Source organism: Callospermophilus lateralis, chromosome 2 (genome assembly GCF_048772815.1).
Source record: "Callospermophilus lateralis isolate mCalLat2 chromosome 2, mCalLat2.hap1, whole genome shotgun sequence".
Taxonomy (NCBI): Eukaryota; Metazoa; Chordata; class Mammalia; order Rodentia; family Sciuridae; genus Callospermophilus; species Callospermophilus lateralis.
In genome coordinates, this window is record NC_135306.1 from 210,759,492 (window position 1) to 210,772,917 (window position 13,426).

A 13,426-nucleotide genomic window follows, 5' to 3' on the forward strand; every position below is an offset into this window, starting at 1 on the left:
CTGAGCTCCTGTAGCCAGTTAGAAGATAAGTCAGGACTCCACCCCAGGCTACCAGCTCAGGGCCATGGTTCCAAACACCCCCTGACACTACCCCTGAGCTTGGGTTGGGCCTAGGAGGCCAGAGATCCCTACCCTTCATGGCGCATGGCCCCTGGCCAGAAATCAGTCCTAGAGTTCAAGGGATCGGATATGAGCAGACACAGAAATGGAGAACTTTCTAGAAGGTGAAAGGGCTCCACTGCTGGGGCGGGTAGAGGAGAGCAGATCTCTGTTGAGCCCTCACAGCCCCCTCCCCAGCACAGGGAGAGTGGGCAGGACAGACAGGTGCAAAGTCCCAGGACACTGACCGCAGAACTCAAACAAGAACAGAGGCTGGGCCCCCTGCAGCGGGCGGCAGGTTCGGGACGTGCTAAGTGGGGGAGAGGCACTGTCTGGGCTGCACAGGGGAGCCCCTCAGCCGTCCTGAGGGTCACCTCACACTGCTCACCGTCACCCTGAGAGGCAGCCTCTGAGGAGGAGACTCCCCAGGCCTGGCTCCCATGGGGGTCCTGAGCCCCAGCCCTGCTCGCACACCTGCCAGGTCACCCTCACTCACAAGCACCCTGAGCGTCTCTGGGTCCCTTCCCGGCAAGTAGGCCCTTGCATCCAGCTTTGTGCACACAGGGTCCCTGCTTTCCTCCACACATGGCTCCACCAGGTTCTTGTCCCTGCTTGGGGGCGGGGAGGTGCTCTTCTCTGCCACCTTGCGCCCTCCATCCCCACCCTAGGTCCCACTCACGTCCTACCCCAGGGCACGGGCCCAGTTCCAGGCCAGCCCCCACAGGTCTCAAGAAGTCAAGTATCTCAGGAAGCCTAGGGACCAAGGGGACCTGCACCCTGTCACGCAGAGGCTCTCCCTGGAGACAGAGGAACTCAAGCCCAGATGCCCTGCTCAGCAGAAAGGGGCCACGGCTCTCTTCTGTGGGAATCCAGGGACAGCAGAGTCCAGCTGAGCTTGGGTGGGGGCAGGCTGCAGTAAGAGGACAGCTCATGTTCCTCACAGCTCCATGCAGTGCTGGGAGCCAAGGAAGCTCCAGAGAGGGGTGTCCCACCAAGTGTGGACCCCAGGCAGGCGCAGGGGCCCCAGCCCAGATGGAGGTTCACAGAGCAGCCTCTCTCTCCCCACGAGGTGCCAAGGCTAAGACAGGAGAAGGAGGCCGGCAGACCTCGGACCCCTGCTCTAGACTCCTCTGAGGGAGACCATCAGAGCCCCTAGTCCCTGAGCTGCCCATGGAGCCCTGGGGACGAGACACAGTGTGGGAGGCAAAAGAGACGGCTACAAGGTGGCCCCAGCCCAGGAAGGTGCCATGGGGCTGGACCCAGATGGTGGGAAGGACAGGGGCTGGCTTTGTTCCAGGAGGGGACTGTGCCTTGGTGCATTTGCAGAGGGCTTTGGAGGCTGGGGGTCCACAGCCACGGCCCTACCACCTCAGGGAACCCAGAGCCTCAGGTGTGCAGGTGAGGCTGACCCTGCCCTGGGTCCAGGACCCTTCCACCCATGGCCCGAGGAAGGAAGCTGCCTCCTGAAGCCCCGGCCAGGCCAGGGTAGGAACAAAGGGGCAGGGCTGGGGGACGCCTAGCCACGAGGGCCATCTGGTCAGGGAAGAGGCTGGCCCAGTGGGTGTGGTATGGCCAGCTCAGGAAGGTCAGAGGCCACCATGGCCCGGAAGAGCCCCCAGACACCTAGATGATTGCAGCCAGGCCCTGGTCTCTGCCTGTCCCTCTCCTGGGACCCGGGGCAGTCAGAGCAGTGCCAGCAACAGTGTTTATTTTCAAATGACATTTTTAAGAAAAGCGGCCTTCCTCAAACGCCTGACCCTGTGACTGGAATGTGGGGAGCAAGCAGAGATCTCCCCACCAGACCCAGCACAGCCCCTGGTCGGGGGCAGGAGCTGAGGTCCATCCTGGGGACACACCAGCCACCACAGTCAGACCGGCAACCCTGCTCTGGGCTGTGTTCCCAGACTTGCTGAGTCCCAGCGGGGTGTCCCCAGCCCTGTGGCCCAGGGCTCACACACATGCAGAGACAGCTTGTCTTGGCTGGCTGCGCCCAGCACCTCTAGTGTGGGGTCCTGGGACCCTTGCCCCTGTGCACACACGCAGCACTGTGGGCTGCCTTAGCACCTCCGCCTCTGCGGGCCGCCTGCCTTGGCCTCCCAGACACCCTGGCCTGCCCCAGCCCTCCTCTGAGCCCTCACCTCCAGGAAACCCGCTGTGGACCTCAGGTCCCCCAGTCTCAGCCCATCTGGGGCATCGTCGGGCTCTGAAGGCAAAGGCTGGATGTGGGGGATGGCCCCTGCCTAAGGTGACTCCCCGGAGGCCATTCCCCACCGACTCCAGTAGTCTGTAGCCTGACCCCCACCCCCAGCCTGAGGCTGGAGGGAAGGGTGATTGGGTGGACCTGCACCCTGGCTCTGCACCCGACCTGGCCCTGACCTAGGCCTGCAGCCTGGTTTCCAAATCTTGCTTCAGGGTTTCACCAGACCACCTGCCCCCCCACTTCACCCCCGCCCCAGGGTGTCCCTGGGGCTTCCTGGAAAAGGCCTATGTTTGCCCACTCTTGGGGTGGTGTGTGTGGAACAGGGCGGGCCCACAGGCAGCTCCCCTCTTAGCAGGTTCGGGGAACAGTGGGCCCTTCCCTTTCCCTGGTGGTCCTGGCCCAGGGCCCTAGGGGCCAGGTCAGGCTGCAGAGGGGCAGACGGGTGGAGGGGCTGCCTCTCTGCCCCCAAACTCCCAGCTTCCTGTCTTGCAGCCCACAAAGCACTAAAGGTCCCGGACATCAAAGACCCAGGAAGCCCCTTGCACTGAATTAAGTGCAAATGGGCCCGGGGCATGTGGATTGCATTTCCCACAATTGTGCCTGCTCCGGCTGCAGGCTGGGCTGGGAGGGGAGCTGAGAAAGGCCAGGCCGGGGTGAAGGAGCCTCTGAGGATACCCCTGGTGCCCCACAAAGAGCGGATTTGCACTTGGGCCTCCCAGGTATGTGGCCATCTTTCAGCATGCGTGCTGCCCCGCTGCGGTCCCCAGCAAGAGCAGCCCACATGCACACTTGCCAGACCAGGGCTCTTGGGGTCTTCACCCACATGTGAGGGTCCTCACCCTATCTGGACACAGCAGCCAGTGGGCTGTGGGCACATAGGCAGGTAGATATAGGCCTCTGTCGAGTCCCATGGGGGTAGGGGGCCATGGGGCTTCCAGGCCAGGCCCACGGGGCCACGTGGGAGCCCCAGGAACACTAAAGAGACCAACAGCAGTGCCTGCTTCACTCTCCCACCATGGCGGGTGCCTTGAGCTTTCACTGGGTGGGAAAGTATTTCCCAGGCTCCCCAGAAAGTTCCAGAAGAGAGGGAGACAATGGCCTGAAGGGGCTGCCGGTGGAGTGGGCAGGGAGCTAAGGCCAGTGAAAGCTAGAGGAGTCAATGACCCAGGGATTCTTATCCTTTGGGCCTCTCTCAGCATACACTGTCCCCTCTGCAAAGCAAGCTGAACAAACGGAGGGCCGAGGGTCAGGACCCCGTGGCCCCTTCACCTGCTGCCCGAGCCAGCTCGGGCCCAGAGCCAGCTCAGCATCACCCACAGGACACACACATACAATGTCTGGGGCACATGGGGTCTGTGAACCATCCTGTCTCCTCTGGAGTGGAACGTGCCCAGCTCATGGCCTGGACTTGGCTTGGAGCTGGCCGGGGCCACAGGGTCGGGTGACTGTGATCGCACTGCCCCCTTAGGGTCCCATCAGTGTGTGAGGTGAGGAGACCCAGCTTCAAGATGTCTCCATTTACCCAGCTGGTGTCAGTGGGCCTGGGGTCCTTCCTGGTCCTTGTGGAGGTAGCCGTGGGAGGGAGTGCTGAGGCCCAGGGGCCAGTCCAGCCAACTGAAGAGTGGGGGAGGGAGAGGCAGCCCACCTGGGGCCTCAGCAGCTGCTGGGCTTCCAGGCCCGTTCCCTTTGGTGTGAGGATCCACTGTGACCAGCCATGTCGCACTCACCCAGGGGGCTGCAGCAAACCTGTCAACAGCCTCCAAGGCAGGGACAGCTGCTGCTCCAGAGGGTTCCCAGGGACCAGCCTGCCCGGAAGCATCCTCGCTGCCCCTCCCCAGTGGGAAGCCCCCACTACCACCCACCCCTCCTTCTCTTTGGGAGAGAAAATGGAGCTCCAGGAGAGGAGGGGGCTCCTGAGCAGCCTGGGGCTCCTGAGGACCCCACCCTCAAGTCCCAAGCCCTGCTCTGCAGATAGGGAGGAGAGGCCTGGAAGGGCCTGGGCTCAGCCACCTGCAAGGTGTGGCCAGCAATCTTGCTCCCACCCCACCTGGGTCCAAGGTCTTTGATTAGAGGCTGGGAGGGGGGGAGGCACCCTGACTGATGGAGACAGCTGCTCACCCCCACGGGGGGCTTCCCTCTCGTGCTGGGGAGCCAGGCTGCCGCATCAGTCACGCCCGCCCGGTCCAGGCTATCACCCTCCACTTCTCCTAATCCTCCTGCCGGCGTCTTCCCAAGAGTCCAGGCAGTTGGACACATTTTCCAAATTCTCAGGCCACTGCTGTTTCCTCCTCAAATTCCTCTTGCCCGCCCCCCACACCAGCCGGCCCCATCCCAGCCCTGGGAAAAGTCTGCTGCCCGCGGGACACAGGCCCCTCATGGGCCAGGCTGCACCCAGCGCAGGGGGTGAAGCCGCAGCTGGCGGTTCCTGGGCAGCTGCGAGGTGTGGGGGTGCCAGGGAGAAGAGCCCGTAACGGGGGTGTCGTGGGAAAGCCGCAGAGAAGGCTACCCAGAGGCCCCTCCTGCACTCCCAATTCCACCCTCTGCCTGGATTTCTGGCCTTCGAGGGGCCCTAGAGAGAAGCAGGTGGGAATCCCAGCTGGGGAAGCTTGGGTTCTGTGGCTCCAGGCTCTGCCAAGAATGTCCATCTGCCTGCGCCTGTGTTACCTGGCTCCCAGCGTGGGTACCACTCACCCAGCCTGAGCTCCTGACCATTAGGTCACCAGGGCAGGACCAGGCCAAGCCCAGGGAGCCTGCAGGCAGCTCAGACCACCTCGCATGTCCTACAGAGCAGTCCACTAGGCGGGAGGGGCTCCACACAGGTCAGAGCCCCAGCCCAGAAGGCTATCAGGCCTTGGCCCTGAGGCAGGAGAGGGTGGTGGGCAGAGCCGGGGGTCAACCCCAGCCAGCTGGGCAGAGGGAGGTTCTGTGGGTGGTGGGATTTCTACCCCACACCCCTCTCTGTGTCCAGGATGGCTGGGAGATAAGCTCTAGGCTTAGTGAGAAGACAATAACGGTGGCCACTGGGCCACGTGGTGACCGACCCTGCAGACAGGGCAGGTTTACTGATGATAACAGTTGGGGGAGGGCAGAGGCAAGACCAGACCCTGGACCCCAGCCTCCCCTCGAACTCTCCAGGGCCAGCTGGCGTCTGTCAGCCGCTCTGGTCACAATCAGCCTGTGATTGTGTAACCAGCCACTTATCGATGCCTGTGGACATGCTGTGCAGGGTGGGCTGTGGGGCCAGGGCGCCCTTCTGTGCGGCCGTGTGATCATCGGCAGGTCCTCAGGCCGGCTTGGCCTTTGTTCTTCCCGCCACCCACCGCCTGCTGGCCTTGATCCCTGGCCTCTGCCCGCCAGCCCCCTTCACGGCCAGCTCCCCTGTGGCCGGCTCAGCCCCACCCTGGCCCTCCCTCTCTGAGCCCTGAAGTGCCTGCTCAGCATCCATTTCTACTTTGGTCTTTCTTATCTCTTTCTCATAATAAAAATCAGAATTCTCTCCCTTTCCTGTGGGAATGGACCAGAGCAGTGGGCTGCAGGGTTGAGCTGGCCCTGGCCGCTGGGCTGGGAACCACATTATCAGTCCCGCCCTCTCTGCGTGGACACTCTCCCCCTGCCTTTTTAAACTTGTCATCTCTAACTGAGACCCTGCTTCCTTCCACAGTCCACTGCCCTTCCCAGGCCCTGCGGCCTGCGGGGCGTTCCTGGAGGAGCCGGTCTCCCCCAAGGGGCGTCTCCAATAAAGCCACTAGGTCCCTCAAAGGGGTTGGGGCCCATGTGCTCCAGGGGCATGTGGCTTTTGCACGTTGCATCCCCACATTTATCACAGATGGCCAGAGCTGGCCTGGGCTGAGGCTGAGAGGCCTCTTCTGCTGAGAGACTGAGCACAGGAAAGCTGGGGGCCAGGACAGTGAGGGGTCGGAAGCGAGAGGACAGGGAAAGGTCTCACAGGAGGTGAGGGCCACAGGGATGTCTGGAGGTCCTGACTTCCGCCAGAGCTGGCAGCAGGGTCCACGCTCTGTGTGCCAGGGGCGGCAAACAGGACCCACTGGTCCCCTGTGACTACAGAAGCTCCCGCAGCCCGTGCCTGTCGCGGCCTCACAGGCCTTTCCACTTTATTGTAGTAAAATACAGATGGCCGCTCGGCGCCCTCACACGGGCTCTGTTCACCTCCCGTCCTGGTGGAGGCTCCTTGGCTCTGCCGTGGCTTCCGGCTCTCTTCTCCTTGGGCAGATGGAAAGCAGAGGCCACACCTCGTGAGAACAAGGGGTCACAGAGGAAGAGGAATGTCGTCTGATGTCCCTCAAAAAGCCCCTGGCAGCAGGGCGTTGCGGGACCACAAGGGCCACAAGCGACAGGGTAGAGGCCCAAGTTTAATAGAAGTGGAAGGTGCCAGGGCTGTGCCCTGGGGCAGGTCGGGAGAGTGGCCTCTTCGGCCTGACCAGACCCCTGCCGTGTGGCCCACCTGCTGGTGAGGGTCCCACACAGTCCTGACAGCAGAGGGGCATCGCACCTTCCAGACTCTGGTTGTCATTAGCTGCTCCCAGCAGGAGGAGGGGCGGGTGGGAGGCTGGGCCCCGCAGCCAGAGAGGATCGAGCTCACACGAGGCCACCTGGACCTCATTATTCTTAAGTGGTCTGGTCTGAGGGTTTGGGGAGAGAGGAAAAAGAACTGCCACCCCCAGGTCTGGGGAGCCCCACCCCCACCCTCCCACCCCCCCTCTCCAGGCTGGCACTTGGGGGCTCTGGCCATAAGGGACAACTGAACCCAGAGGGCGTCCTGTTGCCGGCTCAGTCCCAGCAGAACAGGCGGGAAAGACTGGGGATGGGGGGGCTGGGCAAGCCAAAGGGAGTTTGGAACTCAGGAGATAAGAGAGGCCAGACCCTCCCCAGTCCTTTCCTGTCACCTGTGGTCCTCTGTCCTTCAAGAAGTTTACAGCCAAGCCTGGCACAATGGCGCACGCCTGTAATCCCAGTATACCAGGAGGCTGAGGCAGGAGGATGGGGAGTTCAAAGCCAGCCTCAGTCAAAGTGCAGAGGCTGGCTGGGAGTCTTTCAGGGCTTGGGGATCATAGCGGATGGCCATAGAGAACCCTGGGATCCTTACCCAGGTCTGCTGTTCCCTATACCCCAGCTCCGATGCCCACGCAGAGGGTCCCAGCACCCCTTGGTGTGCCCAAGAGCCCCCAGGAGGCTCCTGACCCCTCCTGCATAGCCAGAGGAATGTGCAAGATGGCCGCTGGGGGAGAAGCAGGCAGGGCTGCAGCGGGCGGAGCCGGGCGGGGCCAGGCCTCCTGGGAGGCTGACCTGAGCAAGGGCGTCATCACCTCTGGGTTCAGACCCACTGGGCGAATATGCACTAAATGAAGCACAAATTAGCACCGCCAAGGGAGCAGTCAATTGTCCTTTCTTCTTAATCCCTTTGGCTTAGGGTTTCCCCCGCCTGGACAGTGTGTCCGAGGGGAAGGCTGCCCAAGGGCATACGGGCATCCGTCCGGGGACATTCGGGCAGTGACCAATCCCTGGCCGCCCTGCCGCGTGCCCTGCACCGAGGTCCTTTTCTCAGCCGGCCGGAAGGGGAGCAGCCACTGTGGGTCCCTGGGTCTTGGTGAGACAGTCAAGGATGGGCCCGTGATGGAGACCAGCACGCAGCCCTGTCCATGTCTGAAGGAGTGCGTAGGGCGGGAGAGAGGACATCTTCGGAAAACAGCCCGCTTTCCTGACCCACCCAGAACCAACCCTGAGACCACCATGGGCTGGAGCCCAGCATGGCCATCAATACATCTTGTTCCAAGATGTCCAGACTGGACTTCTGGGGGTCCAAGACAGTGGGCCCTTGAAGAGCCTCCAGGTCTAGCCTTGGCCCTGGAGGACCAAGTGAGGGCCCACCAGGACCACGGGAAACTTCAGGAGGGCCAACATGGCCGGGCACCCGGTGGGATACTGCGTCCCCCAAGAAGATCACCCAGGAGGTGGTTCCCAGCGTCCACCTCTGTGGGCCCAGGTACCCACGGCCCCAACTGGAAACGGCTACCCTCCCCAGCAGCTCTTAGCTAGTCCGGCCCTGGAAGGGCCACCGCAGCCCAGGGAAGAGGCGACCCTCCCACAACAGGAAATGTCCCTGATCCTATCTGACTCCAGCCGGCTTCCTCTCTTCCTGGCTTCCCATGAGATGGAGAGCAAGCGGGCCCCTCCCTGCCCCATCTCAGAAGGGTGCCCCTCTGAGCAGATAAGCTCCCAGGCTCCGGAACAAAGGTGCCAGCCCTGCACCTCTGCTCTGAAGTCTGATTGGCCTTGGGGATAAGCCGACCTCATCAGGAAAGATGCCTGAGCCCCTCACCCTGGTCCCAGCGAGCTGGGAGCTTTGACCTAAGCAAATAATTGCTTCAGGGAGTTGAAGACCTTGTGGCCAGGGATCTGAGCTTCGCTCCCTCCACCCCTCCTGCCTGACCCCTTGGTCTTGGGATCAACAACATGGCTTTGCGTTTCTCTAGAGCTTTTCCAGATGCCCTGCAGCCCAACCCAGTGGAGACGGGTGATGGAGTTGGCGATGGAGCAGAAGGAGAGGTGCCCAGAGGGCAGAGGGGCGCTGCGGGCCCAGCCAGCCATGGACCTTGTCCATGGATCTGATGGGCCTGGCCTCCTCACCAAGAGGGGCATGTGGGCATACACCCTATTGTGGTGGGGTGTCCAGGAACATGGCAGTAATCAGGGACCCACATGGGTTCCAGGAACTTCTCCATGTCTCCTCTTGGCCTGGGCCCCAGGGGCTGAGACCCCTTCACCGGACCAGGGCGAGTACTAGACTCCCACCTCCCAGTCCCAGGCGCCAGTCCCCAGAACTCTGTCATGGCTTGGGAGGGGCCACTCAGCTAGTTCAGGGGACGACCATCCTATGTCTGTGACTTCAGGACCCCTTCTCCCTCCCGGCTCTCAGGTCACTCCGCGAATGGCTCCTGTCCCAGGAGCACCTGTCCCATGCTCCCACCTCACTGGCCTGCCACTCAACCACTCACCACCCCGAGACACAGAGCTGTGTCTTTCCTCCCCAGATCTGCTTGTTTTGTGTCTGCTTGTTGGTCAGCATCCCAACCATGGGGTGGCTGAAGGTCCTCTACTGCCCTAGCCCTTGGAAACACACAGCCTTATGAAATGGCACCCACCTGGCTGGCTTCTGGCTGGAGCAGGACCTACGTTTGACAGTATGGTGGCCAGGTCTTCTCCACCTCCTCTCAGCTCCAGGACTCTCCTCTCTCCAACCTGCTAATCTGCTTCCTGTCCACGCTTCTTCCAGGACATCTCTCCCATCAAAAGCTGCCCCTGGCCCCAGCTAGACACCCTTTCTGGGTCCGGCTGCCCCAGGCCTTCAGCCACCTCAAGCAGGGCACTCCATGCCCCGGGCATCCCACTTTGTCTCCATCTGGCCCCTGGATTTGCTGCCCCTGAAGCTCTTCTCCTTCTCCAAATGTCCACTTTGTCCCCTTGGAGTCCCTCCATCCTCTGAAGACACTCATCTGCTGGGCCAGCCCTGGTCCTGTCCACCTGGCAGCCTCCTCTCTCCCGTCTTCCAGAAATTCTGTTTCTGATCCTCCTCACACAATGGCAAGGCATCAGAAGGGGAGACCAGGCTCCGGGGACTTCCCCAGGGGGATGGACGCGGGGAACAGGGGAGCCGTACCCAGGGGTGGCCAGATCCCCAAGAGGTCTGTCCTTGGAGCCCATGGCTGGGACAAGAGGCTTCCCTTGGTGCCTGTGTGTCCTGCGTGGAACCCTCCATGTCTATTGCTGGCACACAGAACCTCCACTCTCCTGAAGGTCGGTGCAGCCTGCCAGTCCCATGGGCTCCCAGTGGCGTTGGATTTGGGGAACTCTTTGGTCACAGTAGGGTAGAGAATGGGGATCCAAAGCCAACCCGAGGAGCACGCCAAGCTACCAGGGTCTTACTTGAACAGGAGACTCCCATCCGGAGAGGTCCTGCTGGCCCTCCTCTGGAACCCTGCCCTCCGGGGCCACCCACAGGACTCCAGCGGGTCTGGGGTGCCCTCCTCCCTGGGTTTGCCCACCCCTACTGGAAGAGGAAGCCGAGCCAGCCGTTCCGAGAGTGGGTGGTGGTGCGGCCATTTTGTGCCTCTCTGAACCTTCTGGAGGGCTGTGTGTGGGGCCAGCAGGGAGAGGCAGGAGGCTGGAGAGAAGGCAGAGGAGCGTCAAGGGGAGGGGGTGGAACGTGGGCAGCATGGTGAGGAGAGGCAAGGGGGAAACAAGGTGGCCCAGCAGCCCTGGGGCCTTGGCCAAGTCCCCCTCCAGAGGCATGTGATGCCCTGCTGGCCCGGCTCTGCCTGCTGCGTGTGGGGTTTGCAGAAAGTGCTGATCCACTAAGCCCCATGGGCCAAGCTGGGCTCAGAAGCACAGGAAGGAACATGGTGCCCCCAAATACTGCCCAGCCTCGGGCACTGCCGACCCATCTCCCATTTCCAGGGCACCCGGGGACGGGCGAGGCGTGGTGCTCAGCCGGGCCACGGGCCCTCACCCAGGGGGAGGTTAACATCCACACTCCTTGGACACCTCTGCCTGGTGGCTGGGTACCTCCCCACCAGAGCCCCCAGAGTGCAGAGCATCTGTGCCTCCGAGGGAAGAGGAAGGAAGGTAGAGGGCCACTGGCCTGGCCTGGCCTCTGCCTAGCCCCAGAGTGCCCTTCTCTTGCAGGACTCCAGCGGGTCTGGGGTGCCCTCCTCCCTGGGTTTGCCCACCCCTACTGGAAGAGGGAGGCTTGCTTAAAGGGCAACCAGCTCCAACCGGCCTCATCCCTCCCACTTGCCCACTCGCCCTGGCAGGGAAGGGGTCTCTGGGGAGGTGGGAGAACGGCCTGGAGCTCCAAGGGTAGTGGGCAGTGGGGAGAACAAGGCTTGTGCCTTTGTCTGTCCTCTTGGCCCTGCTGTCACCCCCTGGGGTCACAGACATAAGTGTGACTAGTCAATGACCAGGCCCTGCACGTGGAAGGAAGGCCAGACTGGGCATGGAGATCTGTTGAGGGTCCCCAGAGAGAAAGGGAGGCACTGGGAGGGAAGTGGGGCCAGAGGCAGGCCGGGCCACAGTTCAGGGCAGGACAGAGAGCTGGGCCCAGGAGCCTTCCCTTCTGGGAGTCTCCGGACATCCCCCAGGGCTGTGTGCCACGTCATGTGGGAGCCAGGGAGGCCATGCACTGGGAGGCTGGGATCTGAGACACAGCCCCCCAAGAGAGTGTGACAGGGAGCAGAAGAGAGGGACCCAGGATCAGGATGCTGGGGAGCAGACAGGGGATGGGTGGCTGAAGTGACACTCCCTTGGGCCACACTAGTGCCTGGCAGTGCCGGGTGGGGCCACAGAGAAGGACAAGGGGAGAGCTCCAGAGGCTGGAAGGTGTGGAGGTTCTGGGCGAGGGGACAGGGCTTGGAGGCCAGGCTGAGCTGGTGCAGCCCAAGCTTAGCCTGTGGCCCAAGGGCAGTGGGAGCAGGGGATGGGTAGGAACCTCTGGGAAGAGAGGAGGCTCAGACAAGGGCCAGGGAGGGCCAGGACAAGTGGCCATCTGAGGGCATCAAGGAGTCAAGTTGGCAGGACTTGTGTGGGCTGGACCTTGGGCTCTCTGGCGAGGCTGCGTGCTCAAGGGTGCCCTCCCCAAGGCAGCAGAATGGCAGGCAGGAAGGCAGTGAGCCCCTCCCCCGCCCCGCCCGGCCCCAGCCTCCCCCTCCTGCTGGCTTGGGCCTTCTGGATCCCATCAGGTGCCACAGCAATCTGGCTGTGACATAATGAGGCAGGCTGGGGTCAGCGGGGTGACCTCTCGTGGCCCCAATGTTTGGAAATCCCCAAATCAAAATGACCCAACAGACAAGCCTGAGACTAGATTTTCCAAGCGGGCCCCTCCAGTTACCAAGACACAGAAAACAGGCTTCCTCCATTACCGCTTCCTGGGGACAGGAACTCAGGGGCCAGGTCGCAGGACCACCTCGGGCTCAGAGGGGACCCCCAGACCGGGCGGCTCCCCTCTTGGGTGTGGGGGGGGGCTCTAGGGGCTGCCCAGAGCTGCACACAGGAAACTAAGGCCGGGAAGAGGGATATGTGAGAGGGTGCAGGTTGGCTGGCTGACAGGGCTGGGCAGGAACAAGGACAGGGCAGGACACAGGGTGCTGGAAGAGGCCCACATGGCCAGAATCAATCTGTCTCCCGCTGGGGGAGGGTGGGAGACCCTGTGGCCCCTAGTGTGGGGTAGGGCTATGGGACATGGTGACCCCCAGCTCAGGGTTTTGTGGGAACAGCCTTCCTCTGTCTGTCTCCTCTCCAGGTGTGACTTGGGAAAACACACACACACTTTTCAAACTACATGCTGAAAACTTCAGCATGAAAATTGAATGTCAGAGAGTCTGTAATCTCTTTCCCAGAGATAAGACACAGCCCCTGGAGGAGGGGGTGAACCGGATCCCGGGCAGGCAGGGCTGGGGGCCCAGCAGGAGGGCGGTCCTGGAGAGACGACCGCCCGCCCTGGGGGACACTTGAGCTTTCTGGAGGGGCTGGCAGCCCTGCCTGTGCGCTGGGCTTTCCTTCTTTGGGCAGGTCATCTCTGCCGCGAGGCTCAGGTTTCCTGGTGGCGCCGTGGCCTCCTGACCTGCTCCCTCAGACCCCGATTTAGGCTGCGGCTGTCTCAGGTTTCGAACAGCTAAGCCGGGAAGGACTGCTTGGCCATCTCCATGCACGACCTTTCCGTCCAGTGTCCGGCTGCCTCCTGGTCAGCAGCGCCACCCCTGGTCCAGACCTGGGGACTCCCTACACAAGCTGTCCCTGCCCCCGGGCAGCCCTGGTGCTCTCTGAGGCGTGGGGGTGGGTGTTGGGGCTCATGAACTGTCCTGCCCAGGTACAGGCCTCTGGAAAATGTGAACAAAGAACCTCAGCACTCAGTTCTTGCCTCGGTTTCCCTGGTGAAGCACAGGAAATCTCTCTAGGTTGTCCCCAGCAGTCCCCACAGGGACAACGCTTCTATTTCAAATATTAGGATGTCCTGGGCCTAGGATCTCCTTGCCCCAAAGGGGTGGTGGTCCGGGTGTGTGAGCCAGACCCACATTCTGCAGCAGCATTCCGGGGGTGGGGGGGTGGGAAGGCGCC

The 13,426-nt window shown here is 62.3% G+C and overlaps 1 long non-coding RNA gene across 1 annotated transcript; it reads left to right on the top strand.

The window, feature by feature from the left end:
• Nucleotides 1-7,676: 7,676 nt before the first annotated feature.
• LOC143641464 (uncharacterized) lies at nt 7,677-13,221 on the top strand. Its single transcript, XR_013155349.1, has 2 exons — nt 7,677-8,300; nt 8,791-13,221. It is a non-coding gene; the product is annotated as an uncharacterized LOC143641464 (long non-coding RNA).
• Nucleotides 13,222-13,426: the final 205 nt, after the last annotated feature.